Raw genomic sequence first — 25,972 nt, 5'->3', positions numbered from 1 at the left:
AGTTGGTTCACAGGTATTTACTAAGCAAGTCTGGGGGGGGTTTCTAAAGGATATACACAATACACAGGCTTATATAGCCCAAGTGGCAATTACCGGCATTACGCACACCTTGGGCTCTTAAAGGCACATACACCACAGAAACATGCCATTAGGCCCAACTGGTCTAGGCTGGCGTTTATGCTCCACATGAGCCTCCACCCACCCCTCTTCTTCTAGTCCTATCAGCATAAAATTAAGAAGCGTGTGGAGCCCAAATGGAGATTGAACTCGCAACCTTGGTGTTATTAGCACCATGTTTTAACCAACTGAACTAACTGGAAAAATCACACTTGCTGACCAAAAATTAATACTTAAAGGTGTGGGCTGACCACAGTTTTAGTGTCCATAATTGCATGAAAGCATCCGATTATGACAATTGCCCAGCCTTCATCACTGAACACCAGTATATAATCTTAACCATATAAAGTGGTCCAACTAATGAGAGCCATCATCTGAATTTAGAGACATGTTCAACAACTTGTGAAAACCACATTCAGCAAATTTATGCAGCACAACTCAATCCCTAGGGTGTGTCCTTCATGCTTGAATCATTGTATTTAAATGTTGGGGAATTCCATCATTTCGCAAAATGGGTTGAAAACATGCCAAGCTCTGGAACTTACCTGAATAGATGATATAATTTTCCAATGATGACATGCCAATAGTCACAGAAAGGCACTGGGTCAGTCCATGGACAGGGGTGGATCCTAGCTTCGTCGCTGCATTGGGAAGAAACAGCAAATCTGTGAAACAGAAGAAATCAGTGTCTTTTTTTCTTAAACTTTAAATTCATATTTTGGAAATCATATGCCTACACTGTTTGGATTTAAATGGTATCTCCTCCACAGTCTTGTCCGCGCCTGGGTGGCCCTGGAGAGGGAGCACGCAGTGTCCGTCGGTACCCTTGAGGGCTTCTGCAACTGGTGGATGGGCACCACAGGGACCAGAGTGTTTTGTGAACACCGGGAATAATATTGTCATTTAATTTTATAAAGTTTCCCTTTGTTTTGCTCAACGTTATTAAAGAAAAAAGGAACAAAAAGAAAGGTCGGCAAGGAGTTAAAAGAGCTACAAACAACCCGCGAGTTCATCCCTGGCCCATTACATTTAGTATAAGAGAATAAGTCAGTCAGTCTTATAAACCTGACACTGCTCTTTCAGAGCAGCATTAAGGAGCTGACTGACGCTGAATCAACCCAAGTATGTTTATGCTGGAATCAGCAGAGGTTGTAAATGATTCATCCCACTTAGTGCTCGTACTCAAGTAACTTGTACAACTAGCAATTAGAAACCTTCATCTAAGGGACGAGGTGGTACAGCGAGGTAACACATTGTACTTTAAACACAACACATTAACAAGCAGTTCAGAGAAGTTTTACAAGACTATTACAGGCAACTCTTTGGTATCCGGCACTGACGGGACCGGGATGGTGCCAGTTGATTAAAAATTCCGGATGACGGAGAGGGTTATCTACCGAGGCAATTTTTAACAAACATAATTCCATAATGAAAGAGGGGAGATATAATTCACGATAAAGATGGAGAGACACACAGAAAAATGGCGGATCGGAAGAGACTACCGGCAGCACGGGAGAGTCAGACTCCTGTTATTGAGGTGTTCGGACTTCCGACAGCGCCAAGAAGCCGAGTAGTGGCAGTTTGGAGAACTACCCCCACTGACTAACTCGGCCACCGCGGGAGACTCGGACTCGGCAACATTTCCGGTTATTGAGGTGCTGTTTTCGGAGTATGAATTTTGCCAGTTAATAGAGAATTCTGGATATTTAGGTGCCGTTTAAACTATTATATCCGTGTGTAATTGAGACACGGACTGCAGGAGTTGGTTATAACAGGTCTTTACTGAGTGGAGACAAACTGGAACTACTATGCAAAAGTTACTACACAGGCTTATATACAGGGGTGGTCACTACTGGTACTGCAGTATACAGGGGCTGCAGAATATAGTTCCTTCTGCAAAGTACATACACTACAATTCCTCCCCTTTTAGCTAAACAGTACATAACATTCGATTAATAATTAAATAACATATTTACAATTGCAGTTGCTAGATACATTAGCTGAAGTTAAGCAATAAGTTCAGTCTTTGAGGAGGCTTTCTGATTCTGTCTGGATAACGTTGGGGTATCAGGTTCTTCTGGCAAAGTTGGTTCGGGATCAACGTCGTTGTTTGGTTCGTCTGCTTCCAATATCACCGATTCTGAGGTAGATGCAATTGGTACTTCGGTTTCATCACCAGGTGTATAGGATCGTGGTGTAGATTTGTCATTTTCCAGTGACTCTAGAATCTGGTCAGCATGGCGCCTTACAGTGCTCTCTCCAACATCCATGGTATACATTAGAGGTCCTTGCTGTGTGCAGATCGTTCCTGGCTGCCATTTCTCTGTGCGGTAGTCCCGGGCCAAAACTGGTTGACCTATCTTGAAACTCCTGGTCGGCCTTTCATTCATATTCTGAAACTGCCTGTTCTCCACATCTCTTCTGATGTTTGGCTTAACCAAATCCAAGCGGCATCTTAGTCTTCGATTGAAGAACATCATGGCTGGAGTTTGGTTGGTAACCGCATGTGTCGCATTCCGGTAGGCAAACAAGAAGTTATCCACCTTGTGTTGTAGGGGTATGTCTTCATTACACATTGCCTTGATAGCCTTCTTGAATGTTTGAACGAACCTCTCAGCCAATCCACTGGTGGCTGGATGATATGGGGCGGATGTGTAATGCTTAACACCATTGTTCTTTAAGAACCTCCGGAACTCTTCAGACACAAACTGTGGTCCATTGTCGGAGCAAATCTGTTCAGGCAGCCCATTTCTGGCGAATATCGTTTGTAAGACTGTGATAGTTTTTTCCTGTGGTAGTTGAGGACATTTTTATTACCTCTGGCCACTTTGAATGTGCATCCACCGCAATTAAAAACATCGAGTCCATAAATGGACCAGCAAAATCAATGTGTACCCTTTGCCATGGAGATGAGGGCCACTCCCATGGATGTAGAGGGGCTTGTGGTGGGGCATTTTGGACCTTCTGGCATCCTGTACAGCTCTTGGTCATCTCTTCGATTTCTCTATCGATTCCCGGCCACCACACAAACGCTCTGGCTAAGTTCTTCATTTTTACCCCTCCCAGATGACCCTCATGAAGCTCATTGAGCACTCTATCCTTCAAGTTGGGTGGAATTACTACTCTGGATCCACACATCAAGGTTCCTCTGCACACTGACAGCTGTTCTCTTCTCGGCGAGAATGCTGGCAACAGTGGTTCGTCATGTGCTGGCCATCCCTTCACCGTTAAATCATAGACCCAGGAGAGTGTCGGGTCATTTCGTGTTTCCTTTTCTATGTTTGCATTCGTCACAGGGAGACATTCGACTATGGTCGAGTGGATTATCTCCACAGGATCCACTGCAGGTGCTTCTTCCACCGTCGGCAACGGTAGGCGCGACAATCCATCAGCACTCCCATGCTGTTTAGTTCCTTTGTACTCGATGTCATATTGGTGTGCTCCTAGGAAAAGGGACCACCTCTGTAGCCGTTGTGCCGTCATTATCGGGACGCCCTTCTGAGGGTTAAAAATGGAGACAAGAGGTTGATGATCAGTTAGTAGAGTAAATTTCTGACCGTGCAGGTAGTGATTGACCTTCTTCCCGCCCCCCCCCCCCCAAACCAGGCTGAGGGCCTCTCTGTCAATCTGGGCGTAGTTACGCTCGGCTGAAGTTAACGAGCGTGACGCAAAAGCTATCGGCCTCTCTGAACCATCAAGGAATTTATGTTACAGTACCGCTCCAATGCCGTAGGGAGACGCATCACACGCCAGTCTTATCGGTAGTGATGGGTTGTAGTGAGCCAATACTTCTCTTGAAGTGATCAGGCCTTTACACTTCTGAAAGGCCCGCTTACATTCATCGCTCCATTTCCATGCTACTCCAGTTTGTAGCAGGGCGTTCAGTGGGTGCAGAATTGTGGACAAATTCAGCAAAAATTTATGGTAGTAATTCACCAATCCGAGGAATGACCTCAGTTGCGACACATTTTCAGGCGCTGGAGCCTTAACTACCGCTTCAATTTTGTCAGGGGACTTATGTAACCCCTCTTCATCAATCACGTGGCCACAATACGATATCTGTTTCTTAAAAAACTCGCACTTGGGGCGATTGGCTCGTAGCCCATGTTCTCTTAGTCTAGTGAGCACCTGCTCTAGGTTGGCAAGGTGTTCACTGTCATCTTCACCTGTCACTAGGATGTCGTCCAAGCAACACTGAGTCCCCGGAATCCCTTGCAGGACTTGTTCCATCGCTCTTTGCCATATCGCCGGAGCTGATGCTACTCCGAATACCAGTCGATTATACTGGTAAAGACCTTTGTGAGTGTTTATCGCGAGATACTTCCTAGAGGCTTCTTCAACCTCCATCTGCAAATATGCTTGTGCTAGGTCAATTTTTGTAAAACGCTTCCCTCCAGATAGTGAGGCGAAAATATCTTCTATCCTCGGGAGAGGATATTGTATTGTGTGAAGGACTGGGTTCACCGTCACCTTGAAGTCCCCACAGATGCGAACCTTCCTTGGCTCCTCAGACTTATTGTTATCCCATCCTCGTCGCCAGTATTATGTCCGTGTGTAATTGAGACACGGACTGCAGGAGTTGGTTATAACAGGTCTTTACTGAGTGGAGACAAACTGGAACTACTATGCAAAAGTTACTACACAGGCTTATATACAGGGGTGGTCGCTACTGGTACTGCAGTATACAGGGGCTGCAGAATATAGTTCCTTCTGCAAAGTACATACACTACATAAACGAGTTTCCTGTGCCTGGAATGGGCGGGTTGTCTTATGAGGAAAGGTTGGACAGGCTAGGCTTGTATCCGCTGGAGTTTAGAAGATTAAGAGGTGACTTGATTGAAACATATAAGATCCTGAGGGATCTTGACAGGGTGGATGTGGAGAGGATGTTTCCTCTTGTGGGAGAATCTAGAACTAGGGGTCACTGTTTAAAAATAAGGGGTCACCCATTTAAGACAGAGATTAGAAGAATTTTTATCTCGCAGAGGGTCGTGAGTCTTTGGAACTCTCTTCCTCAGAGGGCGGTGGAAGCAGAATCTTTGAATATTTTTAAGGCAGAGGTAGATAGATTCTTGATAAGCAAGGGGGTGAAAGGTTATCGGGGTAGGCGGGAATGTGGAGTAATCAGATCAGCCATGATCTTATTGAATGGCGGAGCAGGCTCGAGGGGCCGAGTGGCCAACTCCTGCTCCTAATTCATATGTTCGTATGTACTTTCACCTCTAGGATCTGGGTAAGGGTTCACCCAAGCCTAATGGAATGAGATCTAGGTTGGTTCTCAGGGTTCTACTTCATGAAGGAACGTGGGTGAAAGATCAAGGTTTACATTGTAAAGCACTGTAAAACAAAGAGGAATTCAAAAGTGAGGAAGTGATGCTTTAGTTGTACAGAGCCCTGGTTAGACCCCATCTGGAGTTCAGTTTCTATGAATTAAAGTCAGGGAAAAGAAAAAACAGTTGAGATTTTATTTCAGTACTAATGGGCACAAGTTAACAGACAAAGCGAACCACAATTGAGCAATACCACTCTGGAACTAAAAGGAGCTGAAGTGAGAAATTAAAGTGCTCTTGTGAGGCTGCACATTTAGCCACTGAGGAAGGCGGTTTCCTATCTAACCTTTTTCTATTGAAGCAGATTTACAATTTTGTGACACAAGGAACAGAGGAAAGTTTCCCCATTGTTGGTTCAGACTCCAGGAACTTTACTTTGCAAGTGACAGAGCTATACTTGAACCAGGAATACGTAATGCTGGCAGTCAGTGCCAGAGTAGAAAAATATTTCACTCTCCAAACTGGTACACAAGATTACATCATATTTTACTTCACCCAGCCAAATAAAGTCCAATATCGCCTCAAGCACAAGGTCTAAAGGCCGACCATCTGCACAACCTGCCACAATATCCCTCCAGCAAAAAGACAATGAATTGCCCCTGGAAAGACAGTAAGAAATTGCTGTATATTTAACCACACACTCCAGAGAATGATCTCGGACTATATGTTAAAGCAACTAAACTGCAGTCCTGCAATTTATGGCATCATCTTGACCCTGCAATGTCCGTGAAGCCTTCTTACACCATCTGGATTTTGTATTTATAGACAACTTGCAATTCTGTGCTAATATACGCTACATCCACGCATTACATTTACAAAAATGTATAGTGAAAGATTGCTTTCATCGGTTATTGTGCAATACAAATAAAAGTTAGTACAGGTAACATGAGCCGCAACCTTCAAATATTTGTCAATTTCTATTGCAAATGTCAAATTAGATAAAATGAATGTCCGACAGATAAAATAAGGCAAACTTATAAGTAATGAAATATTAACTGTGTCTATTACACCAAAGTTAACATGATTTTCTGTCATCTGCAGATCACAATAATACTGAAGAAAATCAGCGAGTGTTTATTAATCTAAATAAATTACACACAGCTTTCAATTTAATTTTCACAATCCACTCAAAACACACTACCCAAGAAAAATTGGTAGTTTTGTTTCACTGTGAGACAACAGTAAGTGGGAATGTGACAAAGTATTGGTTTCATAAACTAAACATTGGACATAATACAAGAAATTGTGCAATCCATTGTATAGTAATCTGCAGCTCAACCTCTTTACAATACTTTGTTCTGAAGTCTGCTATAATAGGCAGTTACCTTGATCCAAGGCTGAATCTCCGTCAGTAAAAGAATTCAGATAGTAGCATGTTTAAAACATTAATAGTTGGAATTTTTCTTTAGTTTGTTCCTGAATTCTTGAAGACGATGCACGTCTCACAGCCAAAGAGCAGAGCCGCCAGTGAACAACCAGCAAAACAAAGCAGTAACAGCCCACGACATGAAGCATGTGTGAGAATTCCCACCCATATTACTCATAACCACAGACTCCTATAAGCATCTGGGAGTCTGGGCAAGCAATGTCTAAATGTATGATGATTGTGGGGTAACACACAGTTTGAGATGTGTTACCACAATGAAGATTTGAGATAAAACCACATAGTATCTTTCAGAAGGGAATTGAATAAATACTTGAAGGGAAAACATTTACAGGGCAATGGGGACAGAGCTGGGGAGTGGGACTAATTGGAGAGCTCTTTCAAAGAGCTGGCACAAGCACAATGGGCCGAATGGCCTCCTTCTGTGTTGTATCATTCTATGATTCTATAAGCAGAACGAAGTAAGAGCAGTTTATTCAAGTCATCTCAACCCTGAGATCCAGTGCTGCCTTGGAATACTATTAGTCTTTCCATATATATTTGTATCACTATTTATGTATATATTTACCATCTATAAGCTAAAACATTCCCTACAACAAGCAGTAAAAATAATTCTCAATAGTATCACTTTTGTACAAGCTGCACAATTTGATGATGGAGCTCAATGTCTACCATATCCCTGTCTGCCTAAACACATGGAAAAAGTGAGAAACAAAGATTTGTATGTTACACGGAACAGCTTACTCTGGAGGGTATTGCAAGCCATCTGGGAGTTGAAATCACTTTGACAAAGCATTCATGTTCTACTTGTGCTGTTTATATTGCCGTCTGATCCGCTCTATAAATTCTATCTTGTAACACATTGCAGATTGTGTTCATAAACATTTCAGCACACAGAAATGTCAGCACAGAAAGACATCAATTAGTCCACTGTGTTCATGCTAAAACACAATCAGTGTTAGCTATTCTAATTCCATTTATCTGTTCTTTCTGCTTAACCTTTATATATTTCCTCATCAAATATGTATTTAGCTCCCTTTTAAATGCCACGATTGACTCGACTTCAATCGACACTTCAGGTAATGCACTTTGTATTCTAATAACTCAGTGTAGAAAATTCTTCTAATAGTCTCCTTTACGCTGATCCTAAATGTATGCCCCTTTCTTACTATGTAACAAGCCAGTATCTTTTGACAATATAGGCAATTTGATCTCCTCCTTAGCCTCACTCCTCCAATGAATATAGCCCTAGCTTTTCCAAGTCTCAAAACTGTATCGCCCCTGGTATTACACTGGTGAATCTACCTTGGACTGTCAGCTGTGGCTCAGTGGGCAGCACCCTCGCCTCTGAGTCAGAAGGTTGTGGGTTCAAGTCCCACTCCAGAGACTTGGGCACAAAAAGCTAGGCTAACACTCCAGTGCAGTGCTGAGGGAGTGCTGCACTGTTGGAGGTGCTGTCTTTCAGGTGAGATGTTAAACCGAGGCCCTGTCTGCTCTCTCAGGTGGACGTAAAAGATCCCATGGCACTATTTCAAAGAAGAGCAGGGGAGTTATCCCCAGTGTCCTCGCCAATATTTATCCCTCAACCAATGTAACAAAAACAGATTAGCTGGTCATTATCACATTGCTGTTTGTGGGAGCTTGCTGTGTGCAAATTGGCTGCCACGTTACTCACATTATAACAGTGACTTCAAAAGTATTTCATTGGCTGTAAACCACTTGAGACGTCCGGTGGTCATGAAAGGCGCTATATAAATGCAAGTATTTTTTTTGCAGCTTTTCTACTATAAAAGGAGGTGCCCATCACTGCACACTACTACCCCATCCTCAGGATGTCTTACCTTTCCTTAAGGATGCTGTCACATGCACACTGGAATTTGAAAAAGTGGCAATGTGTTGAAGTTCCAAAAAAATAACTTGTTTATGTTACTCCAAGTGATCGGAAGAGTTATTTTACTGGCCGATTATAGCCGACAGGTAACACTAACATACCCCACAACAATAAGTGGATACAGATAAATAGCGATGAGCAGGTCCTGATAATTGTTTACATATTTACCAGCAAGCTGCCGATCATAAACTGAAGCCTTTTCGTATGCGTTCCTATTTGAACTTCAAAGTCTTCCACCCTTAAATAATCAGCCATTTAAACCATTAAATGTTCCCATGTCCGACTCCAGCCTCTTTACAGCGATGTGCACAGCGATTAAGTGCTGCCTGCGAGTTAAATATCTCAGTGGGGGGGCAAAAAAAAGAAGCCCCAACCAGACTTATTGCAGAAAATACTTCGAGAGACACAACACCGCTCGAATAGGAGAAGTTAAAGGCTGGGTTTCCAATTGCACTTGGGTTCAACGGATTTCCTGCCTCCCCCGCCCTGAAGCCTCAGGAAGGGAATGTAGAGCAGGAGGGGAGGGGGGAGATCCACGCCTTCCTCTCACATCACCTCGGTTCACTACTCACCGGGGGGGTTCCGTGTCTCCCTGACCAGCACGGTGCAGAAACGAAGCCGGAATCTACCGGAGGACTGACTGTGGGCTGGGCTCAGCCTGAGTGTTAATCACCGCAGAGAGAGAGAGGAACTCAGGCTGGTGGAGGGCGAGCACTGGAGGTAGAGAGATTGTTTGGGAGGCACAGGCTAGCTGAGAGATAGATAGAGACACAGGGAGACAGACACCGACGGAGAGGAAACAGAGACTCACGTTAGCTGCTGAAGGGCTGAAGAAAGGCTGCCTGTAGTTCCCAGCGCACACCGACCATTGCCACAAGTTGCACTCCAGCGCTTGAACCGTTCGTATCTTTAAGTATACACTTGGAAAAAGCATTTCCACCCGGTCTGCTGCACTGCCGAGGAGAGCACTGACGTGTTCACGCATAGGAAGTGGGGTTTGATCTCCAAGCATTAGAAAACAATGCAGCAGGACATGGGTTCACGCCACAGCCCCATTGTACAGTTCTGTTTATTCCTGACTTTCGAAATGATTGCTACTGTTGAGATTCGCTCTCCACATTTAATGTGAGTGCAGTTTATATTGTGACTAAGAATAGATGCTGTGCTCAAATTTAGGCTTTCAGTCTCACTCCCACCCCTCCAAGTTTGACATTTTATACTCCTGTTTCTCCCCCTCGCCCAATTTCTTTTTCAAAAATCATTCTCCTTTCTACTCTTTTAATTACACCAATAAGGAGATGGGTTGCCCCAGTGTCATCAACCCCAATAAAAGAAATCTAACAAAAGTGCACCCTTTTTAGAGAGGCACACCACCCAAATGATACAAGAAGAAAAAGGAAACTCATAAATTAAGTAATATTAATTTCCACTATCGACCCTCCAGTCCCACTGGTCGCGGAAGGCCTCAAGCGTACACCGCACGTTCCTTCTCCAGAGCCACCTGGGCACGGCCAAGGCCATGGAAGAGAGGCAGGCAGCTAGAGCGACCATCCCCACGGGCCACGTCTAACCTGGACCTGTTGATGGCCGCCTTGGGGGGAGTTGAGGAGAACTTTTTTCACCCAGAGGGTGGTGGGGGTCTGGAACTCGCTGCCTGAAAGGGTGGTAGAGGCAGAAACCCTCATCACGTTTAAAAAGTACTTGGATATGCACTTGGGAGTGCCGTAACCTACAGGGCTACGGACCAAGAGCTGGAAAGTGGGATTAGGCTGGATCGCTCCTTTACAGCCGGCACGGACACGATGGGCCAAATGGCCTCCTTCTGTGCCGTAAATTTCTATGATTCTATGGGCTTAATGGTTTTCCTCATTGGTACTTTGTGATCTTGAAAACAACACCGGAAAAAATGGGTTTGTAGGTGTAGTGAAATTACGCTTAAAAAAAAAATTGGAGCTAAGTTGTAGCTTTTACCCAAAAAAATTCCGTTTAAAATTTTTTTTATAGGGAGTAACTGGATGATCAACTTTGAGTAGCCGCCTTGTCTCTGTGGTAACACTCTCACTTCTGAGTTAGAAGGTTGTTGGCTCTAAGCCCCACCCCAGAGACTTAAGCACATAATGTAGACTGGCACTTCAGTGCAGCACTGAGGGAGTGCCGTAATGTCAGAGGTGCCGTCTTTTGAATGAGAAATTAAGTCACAGCCCCATCTGTCGCTCAGCCGGATGTAAAAGATCCCATGGCGCTATTGAAAGAAGGGCAAGAGAATTTTCCTGGTGTCCTGGCTAAAATTATCTCTCAATCAGTACCACTAAAACAGATTACCTGGTCATTTATCTCACTGCTGTTTGTGGGACCTTGCTTTGTGCAAACCAAATGCTGCATATGCCTACATAACCAGAAGTGACTACACTTCAACAATACTTCATTGGCTGTGAAGCACTTTTGGGACATCGTGAGGTGGTTAAAGGTGCAATATAAATGCAAGTCCTTTTTTTATTATTTCTCTGTTGCTGTGGGCTAGCTTGTTGCTCTTTCACTGTTGGCAGTGAGTCTGAACTGATTAGATGAAAGCCTCCTCTCTCTCTGAGCTGTAAGGTCTTTTTTATTTGCTCTTTGGCAAAGCTGTGCTTATTGTTCATCCATAGTTGCAGCAATTGTTTTATAACTGAGTTGTTTGCTGGCCATTTCAGTGGGCATTAAGAGTCAACTGTGTGGGACTTGAGTCACTTGTTGGCCAGACGAGATAGGGGTGGGAAGTTGCATTCTCTGAAGGACATTAGTAAACCAGTTGGGTTTTTATGGCAATCCAGCAGCTGACCTACATTGGCTCCCGGTTAAGCAGCGCCTCGATTTCAAAATTCTCATTCTTGTTTGCAAATCCCTCCATGGTCTCGCCCCTTCCTATCTCTGTAATCTTCTTCAGCCCCACAACCCCCCCGAGATATCTGCCCTCTTGAGCATCCCTGATTATAATCACTCAACCTTTGGTGGCTGTGCCTTCTGTTACGTAGACCCTAAGCTCTGGAATTCCCTGCCTAAACCTGTCCGCCTCGCTACCTCTCTTTCCTCCTTTAAGACGCTCCTTAAAACCTACCTCTTTGACCAAGCTTTTGGTCATCTGCCCTAATTTAGCCTTATGTGGCTCAGTGTCAAATTTGTTGTCTTAAAATACTCCTGTGCAGCGCCTTGGGACGTTTTGCTATGTTAAAGGTGCTATATAAATACAAGTTGTTGTTGTTGATCATTTTTCTGTCCTGGTACCAACCCACAAATGACCAGGTTTAATGAATTCAGTTTCACAATTTGTCATTGTGGGACATGAACACATGACCACTGCAGAACCATAACATTACCATTAGCTTGAAATTAATCAACTCGTTATGTGCAGAAGAGCATAGCATAAAACTATTTCTAGTTGGTACAAATTTGGCAATCTCAGTCAGAGACGATAAGGATGGCTGGTGTGGATTGTGGAAAAATTTACACTGGTGCAGTAGAGGAAGCTTTTCGGATGTTGGGATTAAGGTACATTGTTGGGATAGGTTAAAGAGAGTTAAAGATAGAGGATCAGCCATGATCATATGGAATGGCGGAGCAGGCTCGAAGGGCCGAATGGCCTACTTCTGCTTCTATGTTTCTATGTTTCTATTATTCTATAGATGACTGTGCTATATCTGGGTGACAAAAGTGGGAAAAAGTATCCACTACCCAATATTAACATCCTTCACCTTGAGGACATAGAAACATAGAAGATAGGAGCAGGAGTAGGCCATTCGGCCCCTCGAGCCTGCTCTGCCATTCAATGAGATCATGGCTGATCATCCAAACTTAGTACCCTGTCCCTGCTTTCTCCCCAACTCCCTTGATCCCTTTAGCCTTAAGAAATATATCCAACTCCTTCTTGAATATATTTAATTAATTGGCCTCTACTGCCTTCTTTGGCAGAGAATTCCACAGGTTCACCACACTCTGGGTGAAGAAATTCCTCCTCATCTCTGTCCTAAATGGCTTACCCCTTATCCTTAGACTGTGACCCCTGGTTCTGGACTCCCCGACCATCGGGAACATCCTTCCAGCATCTAGTCTGTCTAGTCCTGTTAGAATTTTATAAGTTTTGATGAGATCCCCTCTCATTCTTCGAAACTCCAGCGAGTACAAGCCCAATCAACCCAATCTCTCCTCATACGTCATTCCTACCATCCCAGGTATCAGCCTGGTGAATCTTTGCTGCACTCCTTCCATGGCAAGAACATCCTTCCTCAGATAAGGCGACCAAAACTGCACACAATACTCAATATGTGGTCTCACCAAGGCCCTGTACAACTGCAGCAAGACATCCTTGTTCCTGTACTCAAACCCTCTTGCTACGAAGGCCAACATACCATTTGCCTTCTTAACCGCCTGCTGCACCTGCATGCTTACTTTCAGCGACTGGTGCACAAGGACGCCCAGGTCTCGTTGCACTTCCCCTTCTCCCAATCTATTGCTGTTCAGATAATAATCTGCCTTCCTGTTTTTGACACCAAAGTGGATAACCTCGCATTTATCCACGTTATATTGCATCTGCCATGCTTCTGCCCAATCACCCAACCTGTCCAAATCATACTGGAGTTTCTCGGCATCCTCCTCACAGCACACACGGCCACCCAGCTTTGTGTCGTCTGCAAACTTGGAGATATTACATCTAGTTCCCTCGTCCAGATCATTAATATATATTGTGAATAGCTGGGGTCCAAGGACCGATCCCTGCGGTACCCCACTAGTCACTGCCTGCCACTCGGAAAAAGAGCCGGAAAAGGACCACAAACTTCACCTCAAATTTTAAAAATGTAAACATGGGGAGGGGAATTATACTTAGAGGCATCCCACGATCATATAAAAATCCTAAAGACCAGCTGATTCAGCATTTTAGAATATCTAAAATCTACTAGAAGAGCAAGGATGCGTGAAAAGGTCAATACAGGAATGTAGACTAAAAAGAGAAAATGTTGGAAATACTCGGCAGCTCAGGCAGCATCTGTGGAGAGAGAAACAGAGTTAACATTTCAGGTTGATGACCTTTTGTTAGAACTGAAAATAGTTTTTAAGCAAGTACAGTGGCAGGGAAAGAGCAAAAGGGAATGTCTGTAATAGGATGGAAGGTAGGAGAGATTAAATGACAAAAGGGATGATAGTGCAAGGCAAAAGGGGGTGGTAATGGGACAAGTAAAGAAACAATAGATGGGTCTAGAGGAGCTGTAAATGGCCACAGCAGAACCATTACCAGCACCTGCTCTCTGAAAAAATGGTTATGATCTGAAATTGTTGAACTCAATGTTGAGTCCGGAAGGTTGTTTCTTTAGTTGTCCCATTGTGTCTTGTGGCACCCCACTAGTAACAGTCTGCCAACCTGAAAATGACCCGTTTATTCCTACTCTCTGTTTTCTGTCCTTTAACCAATCCTCTATCCATGCTAATATATTGCCCCCAACCCCATGTGTCTTATCTTGTGCAACAACCTTTCATGTAGCACCCTATGGAATGCCTTTTGAAAATCCAAATCTACTACGTCCACTGGTTCTCCTTTATCTACCCTGGTAGCAACATCCTCAAAAAACTCTAACAGATTTGTCAAACATGATTTCCCTTTCATAAAACCATGTTGACTCTGCCTAATCATATTATGATTTTCTAAGTGCCCTGATACCACTTCCTTAATAATAGATTCCAGCATTTTCCCCGACGACAGATGTAAGGCTAACTGGCCTATAGTTCCCTGTTTGCTCTCTCCTTTCTTTCTTGAATAGCAGTGTTACATTTGTTACCTTCCAATCCACTGGGACAATTCCAGAATCTAGGGAATTTTGGAAGACTCTGAACGCGGCGCTGTATGTATAGCTGACGCGTCCCTACGGGGAACAAGCATTCCATTGTACTTGTTACATATGGCAAATAAATCGAATCTGAATCTGAATCTGAATCATTGCATCCATTATCTCTGCAGCCACCTTTTTTAGAACCCTAGGATTTAGGGCATCAGGTCCAGGGGATTTGTTGGCTTTTTATCCCATTCATTTCTCCAGTATTTTTTCTTTACTAATATTAATTACTTTAAGTATTTAAAGTTCCTATTTTGGTATGAAAGTATGTATGCTGTTTGGGGTTACAGACAGCAGTTTTCCTTTAACATATTGCAATAGCCTTTTAGATTCCTCCTGCTAATTTATTGTGCACCATTCATGACTGGGATATCAGATAGGCACACCAGTCCCCAAAGCACTATCTTTGTCACTCTATATCTGGCTTCTTGAGGTACAAAATACGCGTCTATCACCATCCATTCATTTATTTATTTCCCATCCCTGTGTGTGAACTCAGTATCTCCCTTTAGCAGAAAGACTTAGATCAGAAATTTAACTTGGATCAAAGACAGATGACTGCACTGTTGAACAATTATGCCTACCTTTTATCGTATATGCTTATTTGTTATTATAACTAGACAGGACGTTCAATTATAATTCATTGTACGTAAATGTTCATTTTGCTCACTTTCAGTATTTGAAATAGTCCAGGGCCCTTCTTAATTATCGGTGAGATTAGTGATTAGATTTAAATCTCAAAAAAGCGCAAACCTCCTCAATGTGTTGAATTTGTCAGCTTCATTCGACAGGTGGTTCATTTGTCATTTTCTTCTGGATCTGGGATTTTAATCTTTTATTTTTTTGCAAGGTGCTGTGTGCCTATATATGGCTGTGTACCCTTTCTGCCTATAATGTCTAATGATGCTGTTATCTAATTCCTTCTCAGTGATTCGTTCTTCTTGCATTTCCTCTTTGCACACTCTGGGTTTATGCCTTCATTGTGTTCTACTGGCAGACTGGTCCAAGTGTCACTCACTTAACCATTCTGGTGTATGTTACTTTAAAACGCAGCTTAAATGGGTTTACAAACTGCGTCACTTTTGCTGGTAATAAATCTCACTTGTAAGCTTCCTTCACCCTTACTGTAGTCTTGTGCTTTTCTGCCCCTTTACCCCACATTTCAGTTTAATGATATCTGTCATACTCATTTCTGTGACCTCAAGCAATCGCCGCACTGAACCAGAACCATTCTGCTCTCTAAACTTCTAAAAAATAAACTCGTTCCATGTCGCAATTCAGGATTGCTGACTATTTTACTGTTGAATGATCTTGGTATAATTTGTATTAAAATGTTACTATTATGTTAAACGTAGCTCGCATGGGGTGAGATTTACAAAGCAGCCATGTGTTGAGAGGAATGTATTAGAACAAGGTAAAACAGTTTGTGAAATGGTTCCTCTGGTGTACCACTTCAACTTGAGATAATGGCAGTCATCTAAACTTTATTGTGGATCAGCCAAACTCATGTTAGAATGATTTATTAATTTGCGTACAACAGGAGGTAGTTTCTAGGAAACCTCACCCAAGTGACGGTAACCCTATTGACCAATCCCTGGACACGGAGAGCTGGGAGAAGATCAGAGGTCAAGACCTTGGTTTTCTGCCCAGCTAGGGCTCGAAGAACATGGGAACACATGGTTTAGAGTCAGTTTGGAAGAGCTGGTATGGGATGAAAGGATTATTACTAGTCCTAGCCCCTTTGGGGCTACCCAGGATCAGGCGTATTCTCCAGACGTTTACTTTCAACTAAAGTTTGAGGTAGCCAAATCCTAAAGACGCTTAATTGGGTCTAAAGATCCAGACTATCGCTCCCTAAAGGAAAGGAACAACCTGAAGATGTTACCGTCCTCCAGATAGCACTTTTAATAAGTTTAGCTAGACTGTAACATTCCGGATATTATGAGGGTCCGGATAACTCCCTCAGAATTCTGCAACTCCTCACCAGAGTGTACAGAGATTGAGTTTGCGAGTTTGATACAGAAGTATTATGTGAGACAATTCTAAAAATATATAGATTTATTAAAGAACTGACATGTAATTATAGGTGTTTCAATTGCAACATTAACAGTTCCAAAAAGAGAAAGCTTACAATTCTTATTATCTGATCTTAACTTCGCTACATTTTTTTTACAGTTCTTAGTCTTATTCAGAATATCCACCAAAATCAAATACAGTACCGTTGATCCCCAAGACACAAAGAGTTGTAGACGTACAGAGCCTGCCTCTGAAGCCTGAGAATTGCTTTGCCCCTTTACAGCAAATCTATCATCCCATTTGAAAGTTCAATATTTATATCCTTTCTCAGTGGTATTTCCTTTGAAGTTTTCTGCTGATGTAAGCTAATTATCTCTAGTAATTTTTCTGCTGACCCCTGCTATTCTTACAGTCACCTCAGCTGGAAGCATTAAGAATCATGTCTCTGCTTTAGGTGTTCGAAGCTTATCATAAAAAACAGTGTAACAGCAGGTGCATCTATTTGATGTCATTCTTACCAAGGTCTTCTGTTTGTGTCTTTTTACGACGTGTAAATTAAAACACCTCAACCAGGGTGATCTATGCAATTCTTAGTTACCTCAGCTGGTTGCAACACAGAGTCGTGTTTCCTGTGTTTCATTTGATGTCATTTTTACGAAGGCATATGTTAATTTTATGTGTTTCTTTCCAAAGTGTAATTTAGAACACCTTAACAGGGTGTACCATTGTGTTCTTTCCAAAGCTTCAGACTTCAGGAGCCTCCAACCTCCTGTTTCAATAAAGTTATTGATTCAGTGTCAACAACTTATCTTATCTCAATAGCCTGTATGCTGTTTACAGCTTTAGATTGTTGAGGCTGCCAGATTTCCAAACCCAGTTTGTCATGTTTTAATAAGTCTAGAATTCTTTCATAGAATGGTGTATTTTTCTGAATATGGCTTATTCCTTCACAGGGAGACATACATAGGGTGAGAGTGTATTCTCCTTAAAGTAACTTCAGCCAAGTTCAGAGGAATCACTGGTCAGAAAAGTTTTATTTAGCCTGCTAACAGGAACAACAACAACTTGCAAATAAATAATAAATTTAATGCAGAAAAATATCCCAAATTTCTTCAAATTTTGAACTATACAATAATTTGAATTGATTAATGTAAATAAGATAGGAGGATAGGAATTTGGCACTAACAATTGAATTATCAGATAATTTGAATTAAGTGGCTTTGCATCTGTTGCCAAAATAAAAATCATTGCTCTGTAATGTTAGATTATGGGTAGGGATTAGAGCAAGAAACCGACTCACTAGATTGCCTGTGTGTCTTGCAGATTTACTGCTACAACAAGATTAGAGGTATACTTGATATTTTCTGCAGTTTAGCCAACTTTCATCTCAGAGAAGGTATCAATTATTACAAAGGGATTGGAGTAAAGACGATTTACTGCAATTATATAGGGCCTTGGTGAGACCACACCTGGAGTATTGTGTACAGTTTTGGTCTCCTTACCGAAGGAAGGATATACTTACCATAGAGGGAGTGCAACAAAGATTCACTAGACAGATTCCTGTGATGAGAGGATTGTCCTACGAGGACTGATTGAGTAGACTAGGCCTATATTCCGTAGAGTTTAGAAGAATGAGAGGTGATCTCATTGAAACATATAAAATTCTTAAAGGGCTTGACAGGGTAGATGCAGGGAGGATGTTTCCCCTGGCTGGGGAGTCTAGAACCAGGGGTCACAGTCTCAGAACAAGGGGTTGGCCATTTAGGATTGAGATGAGGAGAAATTTCTTCGCTCAGAGGGTGGTGAATCTTTGGAATTCTCTACCCCAGAGGGCTGTGGAGGCTCAGTCGTTGAGTATATTCAAGACAGAGATCAATAGATTTTTGGATACTAAGGGAATCAAAGGATATGGGGATAGTGCGGGAAGGTGGAGATTAGGTAAAAGATCAGCCATGATCTTATTGAATGGCAGAGCAGGCTTGAAGGGCCGAATGGCTGACTCCTGCTCTTATTTCTTCTGATCTGTTGTTCTTATAATCAGCAAATTAGTTTGGGGGAAACTTGAACCATAACTTCACTTCTGAAAATGAGCGCAATTTGCGCCCAGATTGCCGATTGCACCCAAAGTTGTAACTCCACCCCACAATGTTTAAGTTCCTGTCGCGATAATCATGATTTCGAAGTTAATGAATAGTTGTTAGTGGATGACTTGTTGCCTGCCATCTTCTTTGATGATTTGGCAAGAAAGGGTTAATTCATTCACTCAGTAGCTTTTGGGTATCCTGTTTGAAGGATGGTGAGGGAACTCAAGTTAATTTCGAACTGGGTGATGAGAGACAGTTCAGCAGCCCAAATTTAGGCATCGTTCGCTCCTGGACATAACCTGCATAGAAAACTCTAGACAGTTCGATATTGAGGAGTTAAGGTGAAGGCAGTTAGAGGTGCAAATTTGGTTCCTTGACATATTTAATACTGAGCCCAGAGTTCTTACAAACTGTAACAAACTGAATAGTCTAAAACCTCCATGATCACTACTTATTCTAGATTTAAGATTTCTAACATGTATCCCAGATCAAGAAGCTGCAGTGTTTGCATGTTTCCTGGGAATGTTCAAGTATGCTGGTGCATTCTGTGGCTGGTGCTCACCAATGCCCTTTGAAGTGGCGTTGTGTGTGATTGAAGAGTCTGTGAGGGTTCGGAGAGCCTCACTGATCATAGTGCTCCTGCACAGATTTTTAGCAGGATTTGGGATGAAAATCCTGTGGACAAAAAAAAAGCTGCACTGAACCTCAAACTGAAAGTATTACAGGATTGTGCATTATGTAACGGGGTGCTCTACAAAGGTTGCAAGGTATAAACAGGGGTTTAATATGCAATGCGCATGTCCAACTAATAAGACATATCAGAATCGGAGGTGTCACTCTAATTACACTTCTCCAACCCTCTCAGTGCTATCTGTGATGAACAGTTGTATCAGCCTTTCCTCAGCAAGGGTTAAGACCCATCAGGCTTGGGAATTGTGCCTAGTCTTTTTCTTCTAATGTTGTTGAAACATCCCCTGGTTATTGCAGCTTCTTTAAACGGGGGAGCCTGCATATACCAAATTTTCAACTTGTTCCCAAATGGATTGCAGATTTGGTGGATTGGCCTTCTTCCCAAATGTAATACAGTTTCACTTCATCAACAATTATCTCCACTTCACTTTCCCTGAAGCACTGTTTAGTAGACTTTGTGGAGCCTTCAAATTTGCAAATGTTGCCAGTGTTAATACCACTTGACACACTTATGAAGGCGAAGTGGCTCAGCTCCAGTAAATGCATAGATTGGTTTTGTTGCAATTTCAGTTTGATTAAGTTGCTAATGTATTGTCAATGGTACCACTGCTATATTGAAATACCATATTGGCAATAAGGCCAGTGTAATTATACTGATTTACAGTCAAACCACCGTATTCAAATGCACAATCTGGCCAGCTATGATTAGCCCCGGACATTTCTGCTTAGCTATTTGTATTAATTCTGTGCCCACTTAACATTAAGCTCAGTAACTTTATTTAGCCAGTTCATCTGGTGTTCATGATAAAATATTTAATATTAAATAAGACACAAACATGAATTGGCTACGGGTTAACACTCTCTCATTCACCAGTCAAGTACAGGAAACTTTCGATTAACCGGCCACTAAATAACCGGAAATGTCGGTTAACCGGCAAAATTCAGGAGTCGGTTCAGGTAACTTTTTTTACTTTTAGTTACTTTTTTTTACTCATTTCTGGCTGTGCAAGCTAACAGAAGCTGTTGCTAAGCTACAGAGATGCTTGCAAGCTGTGCTGATTGTTTTGAATCTGTTGCTAAGCAACAGGGTTTGTTGCTAGATATAGAGCTCAGAAGCTCCGTATGTTTTAACTATAGCGTTCGGTTATCCGGAATTGTTGATGAACCGGCAACACGTCGGTCCCGTCCGTGCCGGATACCAGAAAGTTTCCTGTATCACTGCCCATGTTTCCTGCCTTGTCCAGATTTAGCCAGGATGAATGAGTTGTGAGTACTGGCACATACATCTGTGATGATCATCTTAACATCACGTGGCATGACACTCGATCCTATCAATGTTAAGTGTTGATTGTATCTGCAAGTGTATGGATGGGTATGCAGTTGCAATTCATGAAACCCAAGGCATTGAGGAAATCAGCAATAGCAAATACTTTCTCTTTGGATCACAGCTGCTTGTTTTTTTCCTCACAACGAAACAAGTTAGTGCGCCACAGGATTTTCCTGAGTTACCAGAATTACATATGTAATGAGCAGATGTATTTTCTGATTCCGCACATACACATTTCACCAATAGCAGGCGTGCATTCTGGGAGTTAAAAACTCTGCAGCCATTTTAGAGCATTATTTGACCCCGACACCCATGCAGAATGGAGTAAACTTTAAAACTACTTATGCATAATAATTATACATAATTTGGACTCAATCTCGAATCAGGCAAAAAGGAAGAGGCAATACATATATCATAGACCAATTCCCTGTTGTCTGCACATATCTGGACCCTTGCATGTGTTTTAACAAGTGAGAGCAGAGTGGATGGTGGCAATGCTTCTTATACAGTCTCCAGCAGAAATTAAAACTGCTTTTCTGCCATCCTAAATTTCTGCCCTGCTCTTGAAGGTGCTGTCTTATGGTGGCATGCAGTTCTGTGAGAGATGCCTTTAGCCTCTTGACGACGTGACCATATTTCATGTGTGAACCCAGGCACTCAGAGTTGCAGGTTACTTGACTGGGAGGGGAATCATAGCTGAGCCCAACCCAGTCCTCACCTGGTGGTCACGCTTTCCAAAAAGGGTCACGGCGTAGCGATCAAGTGGACGAATCGTGGATGACTTCTTCCTCCCTTGCCGAGGGATGTCTACTGAAATGTCCCGACCACCACCACTTCTGCTAGGGGCTGAATCAATGGGGTAGATTTTCCCGAACCTGTCAGGAAGAAGGCGGGACTTCCCCTTTCGGATTTTTGACCTGCCTACTTCGACGTCCGGCCAATCCGCGCGATTTTCCCTTGATTGACCTTGTTGAGTCCGCCCGGCGGGCTCAGCAGGCCAATTAAGGGCCACCCGGCAACAGGTGACGTCACAGACTGCAATTTCATCTGTCAAGAGCTCTTGACAGATGAAATATCAGCGTTTCACAGCTGTTTGAAGCTGTCAAACACTGACAGTCTGAGTTTCCCGGGTGGCCCTGGAGATGGAGCACGCGGTGTCCGCCGGCACGCTCGAGGACTTCCGTGACCGGTGGGCGCCGCGGGGACTGGAGTGCATAATTAATTTGGATAACCAAATTCTAATTTGATTTATTAACGTTTATGTAAAGTTTTATTAGTTAAAGTTTATTTGTTTATTTTTTGGTCCAACCAAAAAGAGGGACAGTCTGAGTTTTAACATGAGTCATTCTGCACAGACTCAGTTAGAACTCTCACCGGCACTGAAAGCTGAAGGCTGTTACTTTTCACTGATCGCAACCGTTCAGCTTTAAGTTCCCGGTGAGTGATGGGCTCCGGATGGCTACAGGAAGAAAGGCTGTGAAGGTAAGTACAGGTAAGTAAAAGTTCTTTACACACTTTAGACACACCAAACATGATGTGCCTCAATAATTCCGAGACTCGATGTTAGCGAAACAAAACAAGGCTTTTATTAACTTAGAAAGTAACACGTAAGAGAGAGAGGTATCTTCCTTCTGGAGACTGAGGCCAGACTGAGCTAGCTTACAAAAGGGGCCAGGTATGGGCGGAGCCCGACACACACAGCACATTCCAATAAACAATACAATGAGGACTGGGGGAAGGGAAATGACACTGAAACCGACCACAGTCACAGGCAGTGATGAATGGAATATTTCATCACATTCACCCCTTCTATAGATTTAGTCTGTTCGGGGGTTTGATAGTCCTTTGCGACCGACGTGGCTGTTGTGGTGCCGCGGGTGTCGGCTGGGTGTCCCCGGTAGTCTCCTGGGTCTCTGCCGGGGGTGCCGCCAGGGTTGTTGAAGGGGTAGTTGGTGGGGATGCCGTTGGTCGATGTTCTTCCGGGGGTGATGAAAGAGTAGTGGGTGGGTAAGAGTTGCTGTGATCGTTGTTGCTGCTATTGCCATGGTTGTTGTCGATGCCGGCTGGGGCGACGTCTTTTATGGACACGGTGTCCTCCCTTCCGTCGGCGTGCCGGACATATGCGTATTGGGGGTTGGCGTGGAGTAGGTGTACTGGCTCCATGAGAGGGTCCGTCTTGTGGCCCCTCACATGCCTTCGCACGAGTACCGGACCTGGGGTGGAGAGCCATGACGGCATGGATACGCCCGAGGTGGATTTCCGGGGAAAGACAAACATTCGTTCATGAGGCGTGGCATTAGTGGCCGTACACAATAGCGACCGTATCGAATGGAGCACATCCGAGAGGACTTCCTGCCAGCGGGAGATAGGGAGGCCCTTGGTCCTTAGAGCTAGAGTGACTGCTTTCCATACTGTCCCGTTCTCTCGCTCCACTTGGCCGTTACCCCGGGGGTTGTAGCTGGTGGTACGGCTCGTGGCGATCCCCTTGGACAGCATGTACTGGCGTAGCTCTTCACTCATGAAGGACGCCCCCCTATCCGTATGGATGTAGCTCGGCATACCGAACAGGCAGAACAGGCTGTTGAGGCATTTAATGACCGTGGCGCTGGTCATGTCTGGGCAGGGGAAGGCGAATGGGAACCGGGAGTATTCGTCCACAATGTTCAGGAAGTAAACATTGCGGTCGACGGACGGGAGGGGGCCCTTGAAATCTAAGCTGAGCCGCTCAAAGGGCCGTGTAGCTTTGATTAAGTGGGCTCTATCTGGGCGGTAGAACCGAGGCTTGCACTCAGCGCAAGTGCGGCAGTTCCTGGTCAGAGACCGAACTTCCTCAATCGAGTAGGGTAAGTTACGGGACTTTATGAAGTGGAACAGCCGCGTGACCCCTGGGTGGCAGAGGTTCGTTGTGGAGGGTCTGTAGCCGATCCCCGGTGGCGCTGGCACACATCCCTCGTGAGAGGGCATCAGGGGATTCGTTAAGGGCCCCTGGCCGGTAAATGATGTCATACTCGAAGGTGGAGAGCTCGATCCGCCACCTAAGAATCTTATCATTTTTAATCTTCCCCCTCTGTTTATTATTGAACATAAACGCTACCGACCGCTGGTCGGTAAGTAGGGTGAAGCGTTTGCCGGCTAGGTAGTGGCGCCAGTGGCGCACTGCCTCCACGATGGCTTGGGCCTCCTTTTCCACGGAGGAGTGTCTGATCTCGGGCCCTTGGAGGGTCCTCGAGAAGAAAGCTACGGGCCGCCCCGCCTGGTTGAGGGTGGCCGCCAAGGCGAAGTCAGACGCATCACTTTCCACTTGAAATGGAGTGTTCTCGTCCACTGCCTGTAGCGTGGCCCGCTCAATATCCTGCTTAATGCTTTTGAAGGCGGCGTGGGCCTCAGCAGAGAGCGGAAAAGAGGATGCTTTCAAGAGGGGGCGGGCTTTGTCGGAGTAGTTGGGGACCCATTGGGAATAATAAGAAAATAACCCCAGGCACCTTTTCAGGGCTTTGGGAGTGTTGGGCAGGGGCAGCTCCCGTAGGGGGCGCAATCGGTCGGGGTCTGGTCCGATTTCCCCATTCTCCACCACGCTGCCTAGTATGCAGAGGCGCGTGGTGTTGAAAACGCACTTGTCCTCGTTGTAGGTGAGGTTGAGTTTTTGTGCGGTTTCCAGGAACCTCTCGAGGTTTGAGTCGTGATCCTGCTGATTGTGGCCGCAGATGGTGACGTTGTCGAGGTAGGGGAAGGTTGCCTGCAAGTGGTGGTCATCGACCATGCGGTCCATCTCCCTCTGAAAAACCGAGACCCTATTTGTCACCCCAAAGGGGACTCTGAGGAATTGGTAGAGGCGTCCGTTCGCCTCGAAGGCGGTGTACGGGCGGTCCTCTGGTCTGATAGGGAGCTGGTGGTACGCTGACTTGAGGTCGATGGTGGAGAACACCCGGTATTGGGCGATTTGGTTCACCATTTCTGATATGCGGGGTAGCGGGTAGGCGTCTAGTAGGGTGTACCTGTTGATCGTTTGACTATAGTCGATCACCATCCGTTTCTTCTCGCTACCCCTTACCACTACCACTTGGGCGCGCCACGGGCTGTTGCTGCGTTCAATAATGCGCTCTTTCAGGAGCCTGTCTACCTCGGTCGCGATAAACCGCCTGTCCTCCCAGCTGTACCTCCTGCTTTTGGTCGCTATTGGCCGGCAGTTAGGGGTAAGGTTCGCGAATAGCGAAGGCGGCTTTACCTTCAGGGTAGCCAGACCGCACACTGTGAGGGGCGGCTGGGACCCACCGTACTTGAGCGTGATGCTTTGGTGGTTGCACTGGAAATCCAGGCCCAAGATCACGCTCGCACATAGGTTCTTCATGATTAATACTTTAAAATTATCATATACAGTTCCGTTAACGCCCAATTGTACCGTGCAGTAACCCAGAATGGTCGATGTCTGGGTTTTATCAGCCATAGAGATGGTACCCTGAGCAGGGACCACCTTTAGGGAGAGTTGCTGTGCCAGTTCAGGGTGGATAAAACTCTCCGTGCTTCCACTGTCAATTAAACATTTAACCCGGCACCCGTTTACCTCGATGTCCACCATTGATTTGGATAGCGGGTGCGGCCTGGTCTGGTCCACTGTGACCGATGCCACTGTAGGGCCCTGATCGATACAAGATGGCGTCCACGCTGTCTGCTCATAAGATGGCGGACCCCACGAGGTCGGGCAAGATGGCGTCCAAGATGGCCGCTCCCACGGCGCACACGCGGCGGTGGCGGGTTTTCCGGCGGTTGGTTTTCCGGCGGGGTTCCCTCTGCACACCTTCCCGAAGTGCCCCTTCTTACCGCACTTAAAGCAGGTGGTGCCTTTCGCCGGGCACAGGTTTCTGGTGTGTTTTGGCTGCCCGCAGAAGTAGCAGTTGGGTCCCTGACGCGTCGCGGCTGTCGTAGGGCTTCTGGGGGGAGAGCGGGGCCCCGCCGGTGTCGGGCTGCCGGGCGGGGAAGATGCCTTCCAAGATGGCGGTGCACACGTGGCGGCGTGGACGGCGTGGGCTGAAGAGTAGGCGTCCGAGTTTCTCTGGGCCACATCCAGGGATCGCGCGGAGTCCGCAGCCTGTTTCAGGTCCAACCCCGTTTTTTCCAGCAGTCTTTGCCGGATGTAAGTGGAGCTGAGGCCTGTGATAAAGGCATCGCGAACAAGCTCGTCAGTGTACACTGCGGCTTTTACATCTCGGCACTTGCAGTCTTTGCCAAGCATTTTCAGGGTGCTTAGGAACTCCTCCACCGATTCCCCAGGTCGCTG

General features: G+C 44.7%; 1 protein-coding gene across 3 annotated transcripts in view; it reads right to left on the bottom strand.

Moving 5' to 3' along the window:
* Nucleotides 1-9,905, bottom strand: part of atp8b4 (ATPase phospholipid transporting 8B4) — a 286,247-nt gene extending 276,342 nt beyond the window's left edge. Inside the window, exons 1-2 of one of the 3 annotated variants that reach the window (XM_085968674.1) lie at nt 9,534-9,905; nt 663-782 (exon numbers count right to left, since the gene is read on the bottom strand). The gene's annotated coding sequence lies outside the window, so the exon portion shown is untranslated. Of the gene's footprint in view, nt 1-662; nt 783-8,890; nt 9,187-9,533 lie in introns of those variants that run through there. The other 2 variants (XM_085968673.1, XM_085968675.1) reach the window with 2 other exon arrangements.
* Between the last annotated feature and the right edge of the window lie 16,067 nt (nt 9,906-25,972).

The sequence above is a fragment of the Somniosus microcephalus genome, chromosome 27 (assembly GCF_052327205.1).
Source record: "Somniosus microcephalus isolate GS21.2 chromosome 27, FLI_Smic_1.0, whole genome shotgun sequence".
In the NCBI taxonomy this organism is placed as follows: domain Eukaryota; kingdom Metazoa; phylum Chordata; class Chondrichthyes; order Squaliformes; family Somniosidae; genus Somniosus; species Somniosus microcephalus.
Note: the sequence above shows the minus strand (reverse complement) of the source record. Positions and strands in the feature narration are given on the sequence as shown.